Genomic DNA, 17,070 nt, shown 5'->3' on the forward strand with positions numbered 1-17,070 from the left:
GACCCATTTTGCTTCTCACGGTCTGCTTAAATGTTTGATACAGGAGCAGACACAACACAACAGTGGCAGGGGGAGCTGCTTTTGGGTTGGGGCAGCCTTGCCTGGAACATCAACCTCGTTGTTTAAACCCTCTCACTGAACGCCTTGGTGGCTCGGTCGGTTGAATGTCGGACTCTTGATTTCGGCTCAGGTCACGATCCCAGGGTCATGGGATCAAGTCCCGCGTTGAGCACTGCAGTGAGCTTGGAACCTGCACTCAGCGAGATTCTCTCACTCACTTCCCCTGTCCCGCATAAAATAAGATATAAAATAAAATAAAAAATAAAATAAAATAAAGTAAAGTAAAAAATTTAAAAAAAGGCGTACCTGGGTGGCTCAGTCGGTTAAACGTCTGACTCTTGACTTCGGCTCAGGTCATGATCTCACGGTTCTTGAGTTCAAGCCCCACATTGGGTTATCTGCTGTCAGCACAGAGCCCACTTCAGATCCTCTGTGCCCTCTTCTCTCTGCCCTACTCACACTCTCTCAAAAATAAAAACATTAAAAAAAAATAAAATAAGCTCTCTCTCAAGAACCTTTTTTTTAGAGTAAGCTCTACACCCAAAATGGGGGCTTGAACTCACAACCCCAAGATCAAGAGTCACATATTCTACCAACTGAGCCACCTAGGCACCCCCTTTTTCAAAAATCTTTAATGGAAATCCCCAAATGAAAGGAATCCCCTAGGATTTATTCTCAGAGTGACTCAGACTTCAGGGTGCTCCTCTCAAACCTCTGTGAGGTCTTTTTTTTTTCTTTTAAATATGTATATTTTGAAAAAGAGAGAGAGAGGGTAAGCAGAGGTGGAGCAGAGAGAAAGGGAGAGAGAATCCCAGGGAGCCTCCATGCTGCCACCACAGAGCTTACGGCTCAAGCCCAAAAACTGTGAGATCGTGACCTGAACCAAAATCAAGAGTCAGGCATTTAACCGACTGAGCCACCCCCATGCCTCTGCAAGGTCTTAAGAATCAACCTACACAAGCCCCAGGGCAAACAACCCACATCTGCTGACCCCACCTGGAACCCTTCACAAACCAAACTTTGAGGAACCAATGGGTTTCTAACACCTGCTGGGAACTCAGGGCTCCTGACTTCAGCTGACCATGGAGAAGTAGCAGCTTGCTAGAAGCTCCTAACATAGGAGGCTGACCACCACCTAGCACGTCAAACTGCTCAACAAAAATTAGGGCAGGGAAAGGAGGAGGAGGAGTGACGGCGACATATACATGTGTTTATAAAATAAATCTTTTTAAGTTTTATTTATTTAACTGATCACTACACCCCATGTAGGGGTCGAACTCACAACTCCAAGATCAAGACTCAGATGTTCCAACAACTGAGCCAGGCAGGCGCCCCTATAGAATAATCTTTATTTGTTGTAGAACAACACAATTTCCAATTGCATATACCTGTTTTTATATAATGTAGGCTTACCAGGGCAATATTTTCTGACTTTACAAGTAATGCAACCTCACTGAGGTTCCATTAATAATAGAGTCAAAACAATCCAGAAAGTGGGGACTTTTTTTGTTTGATGAAATGGTGAGGAAGCAGATATACCTAACTCTGAATTAAAGACAACGGTATTTTTTAATCGCTGGGTACGGAAGGCATGTTTTCGTGGCCTGTCACAGCCGGTGATGTACAGCAAACGGATGTCTCTTCTCATGCACTATTTGTCACCAGACAGGAAGTCAGCGTGTTCTGTTGTCGTAGTGCAAGGTGATATAAGAGCCTCCTGTTTTTGAGTCCTCAGACACTTCTTCAGTTCTCTCCCCTCCCCTTCTCGTCTAATGCTAGATTCACAGCCATGTAACACCTAAAGAACCTAGTCATCACAAGTTGGGTATTGCCTCATTTGTCTATTGCTGCATAGAAAGACAACCTAAAATTCGTAGCTTAAAACAACAATGATCTATTATTTCTCCCAATGCTGTGGGTTCACTAGGCAGTTCTTCTGATCTCATCTGGGCTCACTCAGGCTATTGCATCCATCTGGTGGGTGAGCTAGACCCAGAGGGCCCAAGATGACCCCATCCCTATATCTGAGACAGTGAAGGGACTGGAAGGCTGGGACCTCTCTCTCTCTCCATGCAGTCTTTTGTCATTAGCTAGTCTATCTGAGCTTTTTACATGGCAAGTCTCAAGAGAGCGAAGACACAAGCTGTGGATTTCGCAGTTAAAGATAAAAACTTTTTTAAAGTTTATTTAATTATTTTGAGAGGGAGAGAGAGAGAGTGTGGGCACACACATGCACATGAGCGGGGCAGGGGCAGAGAGGGAGGGAGAGAGAGAATCCCAAGCAGGCTCTGCACTGTCAGCGCCGAGCCCAACTTGGGGCTCAAACCCACAAACCATGAGATCAGATCATGACCTGAGCCGAAACCAAGAGTCGAATACTCAGCTGACTGAGCCACCCAGGTGCCCCAAAGATAAAAACTCTTGGATGACATTTGAACTTCCCAGCTGTTGAAGCATCAAAGTGCTGCAAGGGTGATGTGCCCCAAGAGGGTGTGGAAGCCCTGTGCACCCCGCCACCCAAACCTTGCCCTACACATCACCTCTGTTTGGCTGCTCCTCTGTAGCTTTTATAATAAACCAATAAAATGCCCTCCTGAGTTCTACGAGCCTTTCTAGCAAATTATCGATAACCTGAGTTATCGAACCTGATAATTTGTTGTGGCAACCCCTGCTTTTTTATCGCCAGTCAGAATAAGTCTGGGTGGTCTCTCCGAGACTTGAAACTGGTCCTGAAGCAGGAAGGGAGGCAGCTTTGTAGGGTCCGTGCTAACTCCAGACAGTTATTGTCAAAACTGAAGTGAATTGTGTGTTTTTTGTTTGTTTTTAAATTTAAAAAAATTTTTTTAATGTTTATTTATTTTTGAGAGAGAGAGAGAGAGAGAGAGAGAGAGAGAGAAACAGAGCACAAGCAGGGGAGGAGCAGAGAGAGAGGGAGACACAGGATCTGAAGCGGGCTCCAGGCTCTGACCTGTCAGCGTAGAGCCCCACACAGGGCTCAAACTCACAAGCTGTGAGATCATGACCTGAGCAGACGTCAGATGCTTAACGGACTGAGCCACCCAAGCGCCCCTAGAAATGAATTGTTGAATACCCAGTTGGTGTCCTGAGCATTAGAGAATTGGTTGTGGGCTTTGGAAAACATTCCAGAGGTCCCATTTTTGCAGTAGGTAGGAGAGCTAGGACACACACAACATTTTCACTCAACATACACTTTTTCCCCACATTGGTTCCTCCTCTTTAGGAGTCAAAGATTAGTTCACGGGCACCTGGGTGGCTCAGTCAGTTGACCTCCAACTTCAGCTCAGGTCATGATCTCCTGGTTCATGAGTTCAAGCCCCACATCAGGGCTGCTGCTGTCAGTGCAGAGCCCACTGTGGATCCTCTGTCCCCTCTCTTTGCTCCTCCCCCACTTGCGCTCCCTCAAAAATAAATTTTTGACATTTTGACATTAAAAAGAAATAAAAATAAGACATTATTTCATAAGTCATAAGACATTACCCAATACTCCCTCTGTATGTGTGAAAGACTAGAGACCATTACACCTAAAACCAAAAGAGAAAAAAAATGAAGAGGAAAAGTTCTCTTAACTGAAAGTTCTGCCACACAATAGGCAGACTCTCCTGCTGCAGCCAAAATTTCCAGAAGAAATCAAAGCTCTTATAACCCAATCCAAAGTTCCAAGGAGAAAATTGAGTTGACAGTCATATATTGATATGCATGTACATATAGCACCACTAGAAATGAGGTATCTAAGTTCTCTGAAAACAAATAAACTGAATACCATGAGAGCAAACTTATCTGCTAATAGTTCCTGGCAAGCATTAAAATAAATTTAGAGGAGCTAGTGATGCTGGACGTGTCCAGAAAATGAATTACACTGAGATTTATAAAACAAAACAAAAGCTTACTAGACGTTTTCAGTGGGATAAAGTCTGAAAAATTGGCCAGTATCTTCTGAAAAATAGAAATAGGTAGTTCTGTAATGACAAGCTACAGTTAGAATATCGTCCTGCATGTTAACCTCTAAAGGCAGTTTGAGAGCCCCTGTCACTTGCAGCACCTTGGACAGAGGATTCGGTGGTTTCATTAGCTTCAGTAACCTTCTGGGGGCTCTTGTTTAGGAAGGATTCTATCTCCTGATCTATGAACATGCTCCACCTCTTCCTCTTGGAGTAAAACCATCTTCTAAATAGTTTTTCCCCTACATTGTTTTGTTCAATTACAATGAATTACAATGAATTGTTTTGTTCAATTACAATGAATTGCAATTTTGTTCAATTACATAAAATTGTGGTATTTTTTTTTTTTTTTTAATTTTTTTTTTCAACGTTTTTTATTTATTTTTGGGACAGAGAGAGACAGAGCATGAACGGGGGAGGGTCAGAGAGAGAGGGAGACACAGAATCGGAAACAGGCTCCAGGCTCCGAGCCATCGGCCCAGAGCCTGACGCGGGGCTCGAACTCACGGACCGCGAGATCGTGACCTGGCTAAAGTCGGACGCTTAACCGACTGCGCCACCCAGGCGCCCCAAAATTGTGGTATTTCAAATGTAAACGTGTAAACCAGGGAAAAAAGGTAAAAATATTTCCATACTTAAGGCACACGATTACTACAGTATCTTTCACTAACTGGTCTGCTAGCATAGCCTTTCATGCTACAAATATCTTATGTTACTAGCACTATAGCATCCCCTGCTTTCCCTCATCCCTTACTTCAGATTTGTCACTGCTAATCAGTCTTCTAGAAACTTCCTTCCCATAACCCAAAGGGAAGAAAAAGCTTACTTGTTCTTATTTCCCTTGAGCACACTTACACTTTCTCTCTTCTTTAGTCACATACCAGATCCAAACCATCTTCCTCAGGTAACAGTCATCATTGGACACCTACCAACTGGCAGAGCTCTATTTTTGTTTGTTTCTGTGTCCACCATCCTTCTGTTATTTGACTATATTTTGATTGATCTAAGACAGTGGTTCTCAAACTTTTCAGTCTCAGAATCTCTTGACACTCTCAGAAATGATTGAGAACCTCAGAGAACTTTTGTGTTATATATCACTACTTAACATAATAGAAATTAAAACCATAGGGTGCCTGGGTGGCTCAGTCGATTAAGTGTCAGACTTCAACTTAGGTCATGATCTCATGGTTCATGAGTTTAAATCCTGCGTCAGGCTCTGTGCTGACAGCTTAGAACCTGGAGACTCCTTCGGGTTCTGTGTCTCCCTCTTTTTCTGCCCTTCTCCTGCTCATACTCTCTCTCTCTCTCTCTCTCTCTCTCAAAAATAAATAAACATTAAAAAGTTAAAAAAAACAGAAATTGAAACCAGGATTAAGAATTTATATTAAAGTAATAATATGCCTACAATGTTAATTTAAAGAACATATTTTAATGAAAAGTAACTGTATTTTCCAAAATAAAATATTTAGTTAGAAGAGTGGCACTGTTTTACATTTTTGCAAATGTCTCTAATGTCTGGTTTAAGAGAAGACAGAATCTCATATCTGCATGTGCATTTAACTCACGGCCATCCCATGCCACACAGCCTCTAGGGGACTCCACTGTCCACTCCTGAGACAATACAAAGGAAAAGGGAAAAAATTTAAAACTATCAAAAAGGATCTCCCATGCTTCCCAGACCAATGTTAGGAGTCACTGGTTTAAACAAATCATGGAGGTACCTCAGGGATGAGCATGTGACTCAGTTCTCCTCAATGAGGCATAGGACCCAGTTCTCAATGAGACAAGAAGGGGTGTCTTCTAGATGTTTTTGGGAAAGGTTTCTTTCCCCTTTAAAAAGAAAAAGAGAGGCGCCTGGCTGGCTCAGTTGGTGGAGCACATGACTCTTGATCCTTGGGTTCAAGTCCCACAGTTGGGTGTAGAGATTACTTAAAAAAATAAAATCTTTAGGGGCGCCTGGGTGGCGCAGTCAGTTAAGTGTCCAACTCTTGGTTTTGGCACAGGTCATGGTCTCGTGGTTTGTGGCTTTGTCAGCTCCATGCTGACAGCGCAGACCCTGCTTGGGATTCTCTCTCTCTCCTTCTCACTCTGCCCCTCCCCCGCTTATGCTGTCTCTTTCTCAAAATACATAAAACTTAAAAAAAAATAATAAACATAAAAGAAAATATTTTAAGAAAAAAAAGAAAAAGGTGTTTATCAGCCAGTGATTGGTTTAAGAATAGAAATGACTCTAAATACATCAAATAAAAAGGGATTTGATACAGGGAATAAGGTGATTAGAAAGTCATTGAAAGCCTGGAAAAGCAGACATCTGGAGGCTGCCCACGGGACTCTGGTTCAAGGTCACGTCAATGTAGCTGCAATTCAAAGATTAAGAAACTGCTATAACTGGGGTGCCTGGGTGGCTCCATCCATTGAGCTTCAGATTCTTTTTGAGAAAGAGAGAGCACTCTGTGCACGAGTGGGAGAGGGGCAGAGAGAGAGGGAGACAGAATCCCAAGAGGTCCCTGCACTGTGAGCACAGAGCCCGACTCGGGGCTTAAACTCCTGAAACCGGTGAGATCATAACCTGAGCTGCTATGAAGAGTCAGATGCTTAACTGACTGAGCCCCCCAGGCACCCAAGCATCAGACTCTTGATTTCAGGTCATAATCCCAGGATTGTGAGATGGAGCCATGCTGGGTGTAAAGCATGCTTGAGCCAGTCTCTCTCTCTCTCTCCCTCCCTCCCACTCCCCTCCCCCCATCTGCTGGCACTCTCCTGCTCTCTCTCTCTCTCTCTCTCTAAAATAAAATAAAATAAAGTAAAATAAAATAAAATAAAATAAAAAGAAGCTGCTACAACTTCCTTCCACTCACGACAGTGGCGACTGGACTCAGGAGTCCCCTGGAAGCAGCTGCCACCTCAGCCACAACAAAACCCATCTCATTTCCACCTTGTACCTCTCTCTCCTACATCCAGTTGGCAGGACCTGATTCATAGTCTGAATTCTAGCTGCCAAGGAACCTGGAGAATACCGTGTTTAGCTTTCTAGATTCTCAAAATAGATGACAAATAAAATGAATATTGAGAGAATCAATCCAAGACTCCACCACAAGAGGGGAAAAAGGATCCCTTTCTTTCTGCAGGATGCCATGCTACCTGGTCACCAGGAGGGGAATCAAGAGGCAGTTCATGAAAAGAGGACGTGCTGAGAATGGCAGAGAGGAAATGGGAAAGGATAACATGGTTGAACTATTGAATTAATCAACTTGAAACTGCTTACTTCTAGATTTCTTATTATATAAGATAATAAATCTCATTATTTAAACAATTTAAGTTACATTTTAACCCAATCTCTTCTTTTTCCTCCTCCAGTCTTCTGCCTTCAAGTCCTTGCCTTCAGGTTCTCATAATGTATGAAATTAACAACCTCTCTTCTCCCCTTTCAGTCTCAGCTACAATCCATCTACAATATACTTTCTCTGAAGTACCCAACTTACTATCATATCTGTAGAGAGCTGAGTCAGTTACTTAAATGGTAAAAATGTAGAGGTCCATTAAAGGCTCCTAGTTCAAATATCTTCCCTTCAATTGCATGCAGAGACTTCACCATTAGAGAGTCATTTCCTTGAGGGGTTCTTGGCATGTAATTCTTGATTTCAGGGTCATGAATTTGAGCTCCACATTGAGCATAGAGTTTACTTAAAAAAAAAAGTCATTTCTTTGAGTTTGAGCTTGGACTTTTTAATCTCAAAAAGTAATTTTTAGGGGCGCCTGGGTGGCTCAGTCGGTTGAGCGTCCGACTTCAGCTCAGGTCATGATCTCGCAATCTGTGAGTTCAAGCCCCGCGTTGGGCCCTGTGCTGACAGATCAGAGCCTAGAGCCTGTTTCAGATTCTGTGTCTCCCTCTCTCTCTGCCCCCTTCCCGCTCATGCTCTGTCTCTCTCACTCTCAAAAATGAATAAATGTTTAAAAAAATTTTTAAAGTAATTTTTAATTTCTGGATGAAATTATGTAATGTATAGAATTTGCTTAAAACTTATGTAGTGATGGGCATGAGGAAAAGCAGACATATGGATAAAATCAACTTGACCAAGAGTGGTTAAGACTGTTGAAGCATGAAGCTACCTAGGAGTAACAACAACCACAACAGTAACCACCACAACTTCTTCTGTACATGTCTAAAATTTGAAATTTCTCATCTTCTTAGCCCACTTAAAGAAGTCATCTTGAAAATTATAAATACTCGGGGCGCCTGGGTGGCTCAGTCTGTTGAGCGTCTGACTTCGGCTCAGGTCATGATCTCATGGTTCATGAGTTCGAGCCCCGCGTTGGGCTCTGTACTGATAGCTCAGAGCCTGGAGCCTTCTTCTGCTTCTGTGTCTCCTTCTCTCTCTGCCCTTAACCCACTCACGTTCTGTCTCTGTCTCTCTCAAAAATAAATAAAAGTTAAAAAAAAATTTTTTTTAAAGAAAATTATAAATACTCCACCTGAGGGTTATACAGTAAGAGATGATCAGATATTAAGACTTAAAGAGGCATTACATGCTCAAATTAAGCTGCATTGCTACAACTAGGCTGGAGCCTACGGATGTGAGCTTCGTTGGAAGGAAAAAATGGATGAGGCAGATGTTGTACGTGGCAGCCCAATGACCATATCCAGCTATTGTATGTTTTGTTGGTTCACAAAGAGCATAGTGAAGCATGGTTAAAATAATTTCACTACCTGCATTACCTATATTAAAAGATTTTATGTAAATGAATGCAGATTTTCCTATATTTTATTTTAGAGAGAGGGCACAAGTGAGCAAGTGGCAGAGAGAGAGAGAGAGAGAGAGAGAAATGGGGCTCACCTGAAGCTGGGCTCAAACTCCCTGATGCGGGGCTCCAACTCACGAACCCTTTGACCATGACCTGAGCCCAAGTCAGATGCTTAACCAACTGAGCCACCCAGGCGCCCTAGATTTTCATATTCTATTAAATGCATGAGATCTGTCAAACTGGATCTTCATTCCCACAAGCAACATACATTCTCTGCTTTGCCAGAATCCTCACCAAGCCTGCTTCCCACGACATTCGTTATAGATAGCAGAGCCAGACTGCTCTGGGTTTGAATACTGGCTCCACTACTTTGTGCTCTTGGACAATAATTTATTCTCTCTGTGCCACTATTTCCTCAAGTTAAATGGGGATTATAATAGTATCTTTATCAGTGGGTTATTGAGAGGAATAAATGAGTCAAAATATATCAAGTGCTTAGAATAGTGCTGGGCACATAGTAAGAGCAAATAAGCATTTGTCATCAACACTGTCATCATTATCATTTTCTTAGCTCTATAAGCATTTGAGTTTACCATCCCCGGCTCCAATACTCAAACTTTAACATATATTAGAAACACATGGGGTTTGGCTTTAAATGCAACTTATCAGGGGGTGCCTGTCTGGTTCCATCAGTAGAGCATGTGATTCTTGATCTCAAGGTCATAAGTTCAAAACCCACATTAGGTGTGGAGCCTCATTAATTAAAAAATGGTAATAATAAATACAACTTATCAGATTCCAACCCAATCTTGTTTACTAGGTTCAATTTGGAGACCAAGGGATGTGCATTTTAACAAGCAGCCAGATGATCAAATGTTTTTTTGATATTGTACCCCATCAGTAAACATTTCAAGAAAGCACCCTCAATATGATATTTACTTATTTTTATGAATTACTACATCAGTCACAAAACCAACATATTACCTGCATTATAAAATTGTACAAAAACATTTTAGAAAGACAAAATAAAGATAACTAAAAATAATTCTATAATTTACAAAATCAAGACTTTTTGTTCTTACTAAAAATGTTGCCAGTACTAACTTTGTAGTGAGAGCAAAATGACTAATTATGGTCCTTTCAAATTTTTTAAATCTTGGTTTGACACTTTATGACATAGCAATTCATAAAAACACTTCTAAGTTCAGTTTATTTTTGTACTTGATCTTAATGGCTATCAAAGCAAAGAAGATATTTCATAAAGGTTTGATATATAATAAACACTTAGGGCAAAGTTTATCAGTAATGATAAGTGCCTGAGTGGCTTAGTCAGTTCAGCATCTGACTTGGGCTCAGGTCATGATCTTGTGGTTTGTGGGTTAGAGACCCACGCTGGGCTCGCTGCTGTAAGCATGGAGCCTGCTTGGGATCCTCTGTCCCCCTCTTTCTCTGCCCCTCCCCCACTTGCACACATACTCTCTCTCTCTCTCAAAAATAAATACTAAAAAAATGTTAAGGGATAGAAAATAATGATAAGAATAAAAATTTTTATTTCAAGTAGTCCTCATAATTTTTTCTTTCTTTCTTTCTTTCTTTCTTTCTTTCTTTCTCTTTCTTTTTTTTTTTAATTGGCTTTATGCCCAATGCAGATCCCAAGGCAGGGCTTGAATTCATGACCCTGAGATCAAGACCTGAGCTGAGATCAAGAGTTTGGGGGTGCCTGGGTGGCTCAGTTAGTTAAGTGTCTGACTTCAGTCTGGTGATGATCTCACAGTTCATGGGTTCGAACCCCACATCGGGCTCTGTGCTGACAGCTTGGAGCCTGGAGCCTGCATTGGATTCTGTGTCTCCCTCTCTTTCTGACCTTCCCCTGCTCATGCTCTGTCTCTCTCTCTCAAAAAATAAATAAACATTAAAAAAGTGAAAAAAATTATAGACCTCAGAGACATGTTTTTCTTTTTTTAATTTTTTAAAGTTTATTTTGAGAGACAGAGCGAACAGGGGAAGGGAAGAGAGGAGAGAGAATCCCAAGCAGCCTCTGCGCCGTCAGTGCTCAGCCCGACATGGGGCCGAACTCACCAACCATGAGATCATGACCTGAGCCGAAATCAAGAGTCAGACGCTTAACTGACAGAGTCACCGAGGTGCCCCTCAAAGAGATGTTTTTCGATGTGGTCATGTATCTGTTGATATTTATCATATTGGAAATTAAAACAGAAAAAATTTAAAAAACAAGAATCCTTAAGCGCACATTCCATTTGCAGCAGAATGATGATGGCATCCATGTCACGGAGCCTATAGAAAACCCCACTGCATACTTAGGAGAGTTTGAGAGTGGAAAAAGGCACAAACGTCTTAGTGCTATGTATTTGGGGCTCACAGAACTCCTGTGGGTTCCCAGACCTCACTTTGAGAATCAATGCTCTAGGGAACTTTTTTTTTTAATTTTTTTTTAACGTTTATTTATTTTTGAGACAGAGAGAGACAGAGCATGAACGGGGGAGGGTCAGAGAGAGGGAGACACAGAATCTGAAACAGGCTCCAGGCTCTGAGCTGTCAGCACAGAGCCCGACGCGGGGCTCGAACTCACGGACCAAGAGATCATGACCTGAGCCGAAGTCGGACACTTAACCGACTGAGCCACCCAGGTGCCCCGGGAACTTTTTTTTTTTTTTAAGTAGGCTCCACGCCCAATGTGGGGCTTGATCTTACCACTCAGAGATCAAGTGTTGCATATTCCACGGACTGAGCCATCCAGGCACCCCTCCAGGGGAACCTTTTTAAAGCCATAGGTTAATTTTGTGAGGGTTGGTTTCATTAAACTAGATAATACAACCTACAAATCTAGTAACTAGGCTTGGGTAATCTGCAAATGGCCCCGTATTCTGGAGTGTGATGATGCCTCCATGTCAGGAACCCCCAGTCTTTCCTCAGAATAACATATTTGATATTGAGTGACTGATATATGAATGACAGGGTACCAGAGTGAAAAATCCACATACTAAATACTGATTGAGCTTAATTTCACATTTGCACAAAAATAAACACAAATGCAGCGTATAATACTTATTCCAACATTCCAAGTAGTCTACACCCCACTTTAGACCAGTCGGTGTAGTTATGCGGGGTATTGCCTAAAGAGAAGAGCTGAGGAGAGGACCCTAGTATAGGTTGAACTGTGTCCGCTAAAAAGAGATTTTGAAGTTTTAACACACCCACTCTTCATCACCATCCCTGTGAATGTAACCTTATTTAGAAATAGTCTTTGGAGATGTCATCAAGTTAAAAAGAGGTCACACTGGATTAGGGTGGGTCCTAATCCAATGACTGGTGACCTTGTAAGAAGAGGGAAATTTGGATACAAAGATACAGAAGACACAGAGACAGAGGGAAGAAGGCCACGTGACCTCAGAGGCAGAGACTGAAGTAGTACATCTACAAGGCAAGGAATGCTGAGAGCGTGGGCAGCTACCAAAAGCTAGGAAGAAACCAGGAAGCGTTCTTCCCTAGACCTGCACAGGGAGTATGGCCCTACCGAGGCCTGGATTTCAGACTCCCAGCTTCCAGCCATGAGGAGAGAAGACATTTCTGGACTTTTGTTTTGTTTTAAGTAATCTCTACACCCAATGAGGGGCTTGAACTCATGACCCAGAGGTCAAAAGTCACATGCTCTTCTGACTGAGCCAACCAGTTGCCCCAACATTTCTGTTACTTTAAGCCAGTTTGTTATAGCAACCTTAGGGAACTAATGAAGGGGCCCATGTTTGGAGAGGCTTTTTGGGTCTTTGAGAAAAAGGTCTGAGGGCAGGGCTGGGAAAGACAAACTCTAGCTGCTGTTCTGCAGTTCTATCTTTCGATAATGTACTAGCATTTCTCCTAACTCTATCACATTCTGAGCTATTAATGATCTATTCTCTTTATCCTATTTATTATCTATTTACTGAGTAGATATTTCCTTTCTTTATCCTACTTCTATTTGTCAGCGCTTTGACAATCAAAGCAAAAATCTATTTTAAAAAAATTTGTTTTTTTAACGTTCATTCATTCTTTAAAAATTTTTATTTTTTATTTATTTTTTTTTAATTTTGAGACAGGGAGAGACAGAGCATGAACAGGGGAGGGTCAGAGAGAGGGAGACACAGAATCCGAAACAGGCTCCAGGCTCCGAGCCGTCAGCACAGAGCACGACGTGGGGCTCGAACCCACAGACCGCGAGATCACGACCCGAGCCGAAGTCGGCCACTTAACCGACTGAGCCACCCAGATGCCCCACGTTCATTCATTCTTGAGACAGAGAGAGACAGAGCATGAGCAGGGGAGGGGCAGAGAGAGAGGGAGACACGGAATTAGAAGCAGGCTCCAGGCTCCAAGCTATCAGCACAGAGCCCGATTCGGCGCTCAAACCCACACACCACGAGACCATGACCTGAGCCGAAGTCGGACGCTCAACCAACTGAGCCACCCAGGTGCACCCCCCTTTTTTTTTAAATAGGCTCCACACCCAATGTGGGGCTTGAGCTCATGACCCTGAGATCAAGAGTCATGTGTTCTACCAACTGAGCCAGCCAGATGCCCCAAAAGTCTATTTTTTGTTGTGTATTTCAATATGTTGGTTTGACTCTACAACTGGGAGGCCTCAGTAAATATTTGTTTACTAATGTAAGAGATAGGAAAGGTCTTCTAAAGGTTATGTGTTGTAGAGAGATTGAAATTTCTGCAACTTAGAATTCACTTATAAGAAGTTCTCTTTTACACTGAATATGTGTTATTTAATGTTTTTTACCTATAAATTTAAGTAGAAGCACTCTGTAGCTGATAATAACTTGTACCTATTCCTTTTTTTTTTTTTTTTTTTTTGCTTAGGGTATTTCAGAATCGCTGATGTGTTTAGATGACTTTGTTGTTTATATCTATCTAAGTGTCATTTTTTTAATGGCATAAAACATTTAAACACATTTCGTCAATATGACGCCAAAAATACAGACTTGTCCTTTTCCCTTACTTTCATGTGTGACATTTGAAGACATTGTTTAACATGTCCACCAAAGTATTATTTAATTATCTAGGACCTAGGGGTCAGCAAACTGTTTCTGGAAAAAAAAAAAAAGAATCAGTCAATTATTCAGGTTTTTGGATTTTACAATCCTTGAAAAACGTAAAGGCCATTCTTAACTCATGGGCTGTGCCAAAACATCCACTGGCTACATTTGGCCTGCTGAGGACAGTTTGCTGATTCTAGAAGTCCCTTTGTTTGTTTCACTTGTTTGTTTGTTTCCCTATTCGCCATTGATTAAAAGTCTAGATCTTATGAATTCACATGTTAAGATGTATTTTTCTCCAGTAAGGGTAATATTAATCTGTCTGACAGAAATATAACATCAAAGGTTATGGGAAAAGAAGTTTATGGTTTATTATCAAAAGATATTAACTAACCAGTTTTGTATCTAACAGAGCAATTCTTTTTTTTTTTAAAGTTAAACTTTAGGGGCACCTGGATGGCTCAGTTGGTTAAGTGTCCGACTCTTGATTTCGGCTCAAGTCATGAACTCCCAGTTTGTGAGTTTGAGTCCCAAGTTGAGCTCTGCACTGGTGGCGTGTGGCCTGCTTGGGATTCTTTCTCTTTCCCTCTCTCTCTGCACTTCCCCTTCTAGTGGATGCGTGTGCTCTCTCTCAAAACAAGTGAATAAACCTAAAAATAAATAAATATATAAACATTTAAAATTCAAGATTTTTGTAGATTTACTTTCAGTTGTAAGAGATAATACAGAGAGATGCTGTGTACTCTCTACCCAGTTTCCACAATAGGAACATCTTGCAGGACTATAGTACAGTATACAGTCAGGATACTGATGAATAGAGTCAAGACAGAGCATTTCCATCACCTCAAGGATCCCTCATGTAGCCATTTTTTTTAAGTTTATTTATTTTGAGAGAGAGAGAGGAGAGGGAGAGAGGAGAGAGGGAATCCCAAACAGGCTCTGCACTGTCAGTGAGGAGCCCAATGTAGGGCTCGATACCAGGAACCTTGAGATCATGACCTGAGCCAGAATCAAGACTTGGATGCTTGCTTTTCCATGCTACCCAGGGAGGGGTCCATACGGCATTGTCCTGTGTTCCTGTCATAACTTAAAGGGAAATTTTCACCATATCCTGAGCCCTTGATGTCCTACAAATGCAAGGAGGAGGATGTCCTTAAATTCCCCGCAGCAGGAACCCACCTAGGTGGCATCAACCTTGACTTCCAAATGGAACAGTTCATATACAAGAGGAAAAGTGGTGGCAGCTACATGATAAATCTGAAGAGAACCTGGGAGAAGCTTCTGCTGGCAGCTCGTGCCATTGCTGCCATTGAAACCCCAGCTGATGTCAGTGTCACATCATCTAGGAGTACTGGCCAGTGAGCTGTGCTGAGGTTTGCTGCTGCGGCTGCTGCTGGAGCCACTCCTATTGTTGGCCACTTCACTTCTGGAACCTTCTTCACTAACCCAGATCCAGGCAGCCTTCCGGGAGCCGAGACTTCTGATGGTAACTGATCTCAGAGCTGACCGCCAGCCTCTCACGGAGGCGTCTTCCTTTCACCTGCGTCCCATCGCTCTGTGTCACAGACTCGCCTCTGCCCTCTGTGGGCGCTGCCAGCCGTTGCAACAACGGGGGAGCTCGCTCCGTGGGTCCCACGTGGCTGCTGGCCCGGGAAGTTCTGTGCACGCGCGCGCGCGTCTCCCTTTCCGTGAACACCCACGGGAGGTCCTGCCCGATCTCTGCTTCTACAGAGATCCAGAAGCATCGAAAAGGAAGAGCAGGCCGCTGCTGAAAAGGCCGTGCGTGACCAAAGAGGAATTTCAGGGTGAATGGACTGCTCCCGCTCCTGAGTTCAAGTACTGTCGCGGGCCGGTCTGCAGGCGTGCGGGGCCCTCGGGGCCCAATTCAGCAGTCCCCCCACTGAAGACAGGATGTACACAACTCACTGATGAGTTGAAAAAAACCTTCTCCGTGTGTTCCTTCTCTATTTGTATGAGTCATCTACATGCCATCAGTAAGTATATGTGTTGTCAAAGTACATTGTTATGTACAATGTTACATTAGTTTCAGGTGTACAACATGGTGATTCAGCAAGGACATTCTGCTGTGCTCACCACAAGTGTGGCTGCCGTCTGTCACCACACAACACTACGACAGCACCACTGACTATTTCCCTAGGCTGTATCTTTCATCCCCATGACTTACTCAGTCCATAACTGAGCCTGTGCCTCCCACTCCCTTGCACCCATTTTGCCCTCCTCCTCCCCCTAGTACCCTCCGGGAACCACCAGTTTGTCTCTGTATTTATGGGTCTGTTTCTGCATGAGTCACATTTTAAACTTTTTGCAAATAATACTTTGATATAATTACTTATCCCATGCTTGCCCCCTAAAGAGAGTTTCCAGTTGGCTCAGTTTTTTTTTTTTTTTTTAAATTTAGAAAACTTGTATCTAGTCAGAAAAGCTCAGGTCACCTTTTCTCTCCTCCAGCCAGAATAAAAATATAATTTACTTTGAGTTTCAAAGTAATGAAACCTTCAGTGACAGGTTATTTCTGTGACATTTGGGGGTGAGTTAAGAAGAAAGAAATTTTAAAATAGCATTCTTATCCTATGCCACTGGCTCACTTTTCATTTTTTAAGCAATGATTCCAACAGCATATCAGTATAGGGATTTATGATTAATTGGTCAAAAAACCCCATGTGTCTTTCAGACTTCAATTTTTTGCTTCTAGTGAGAAGCAGATAGTTCATGATAGAGATTATTACTTAATAGAAAAGGTATGTTTTCTCAGATGAGAAGATTAGAGGCCACTTAGTCTACTCCACTGTTTCAGAGCATGACTAAAATAATAATTTTTTTTTCAATTTTAAGTAGGCTTCACACCCTGCATGGAACCCAACGTGGGGCTCGAACTCACGACCCTGAGATCATGACCTGAGCTGAGATCAAGAGTCAGACCTGGGTGGTTCAGCTAGTTGAGTGATTCTCAACCTCAGCTCAGGTCGTGATCCCTGGGTCATAGGATCGAGCCCCACATTGGGCTCCATGCTGAGCATGGAGCCTGCTTAAGATTCTCTCTCTCCCTCAGCCCCTGCTGCACTTGTGCCCACGCTCTCTCTCTTCCTGCCCCGCTGAAAAGTCAGACACTTAACTGAGCCACCTAGGCTACCCTAAAATGATCATTTTATAAAAAACCCAACAACAACAAAAACTTATCTTGGGAAATCTCAAAAAGCACATAAGTAGAAAGAATAGTATAACAAACCTCTATGTGACCATTTTAAATT

The 17,070-nt window shown here is 42.5% G+C and overlaps 1 pseudogene; it reads left to right on the forward strand.

The window, feature by feature from the left end:
- Positions 1-1,651: 1,651 nt before the first annotated feature.
- Positions 1,652-15,787, forward strand: LOC131508565 (small ribosomal subunit protein uS2-like; annotated as a pseudogene).
- Positions 15,788-17,070: the final 1,283 nt, after the last annotated feature.

This window comes from Neofelis nebulosa, chromosome 4, assembly GCF_028018385.1.
Source record: "Neofelis nebulosa isolate mNeoNeb1 chromosome 4, mNeoNeb1.pri, whole genome shotgun sequence".
NCBI classification, from domain to species: domain Eukaryota; kingdom Metazoa; phylum Chordata; class Mammalia; order Carnivora; family Felidae; genus Neofelis; species Neofelis nebulosa.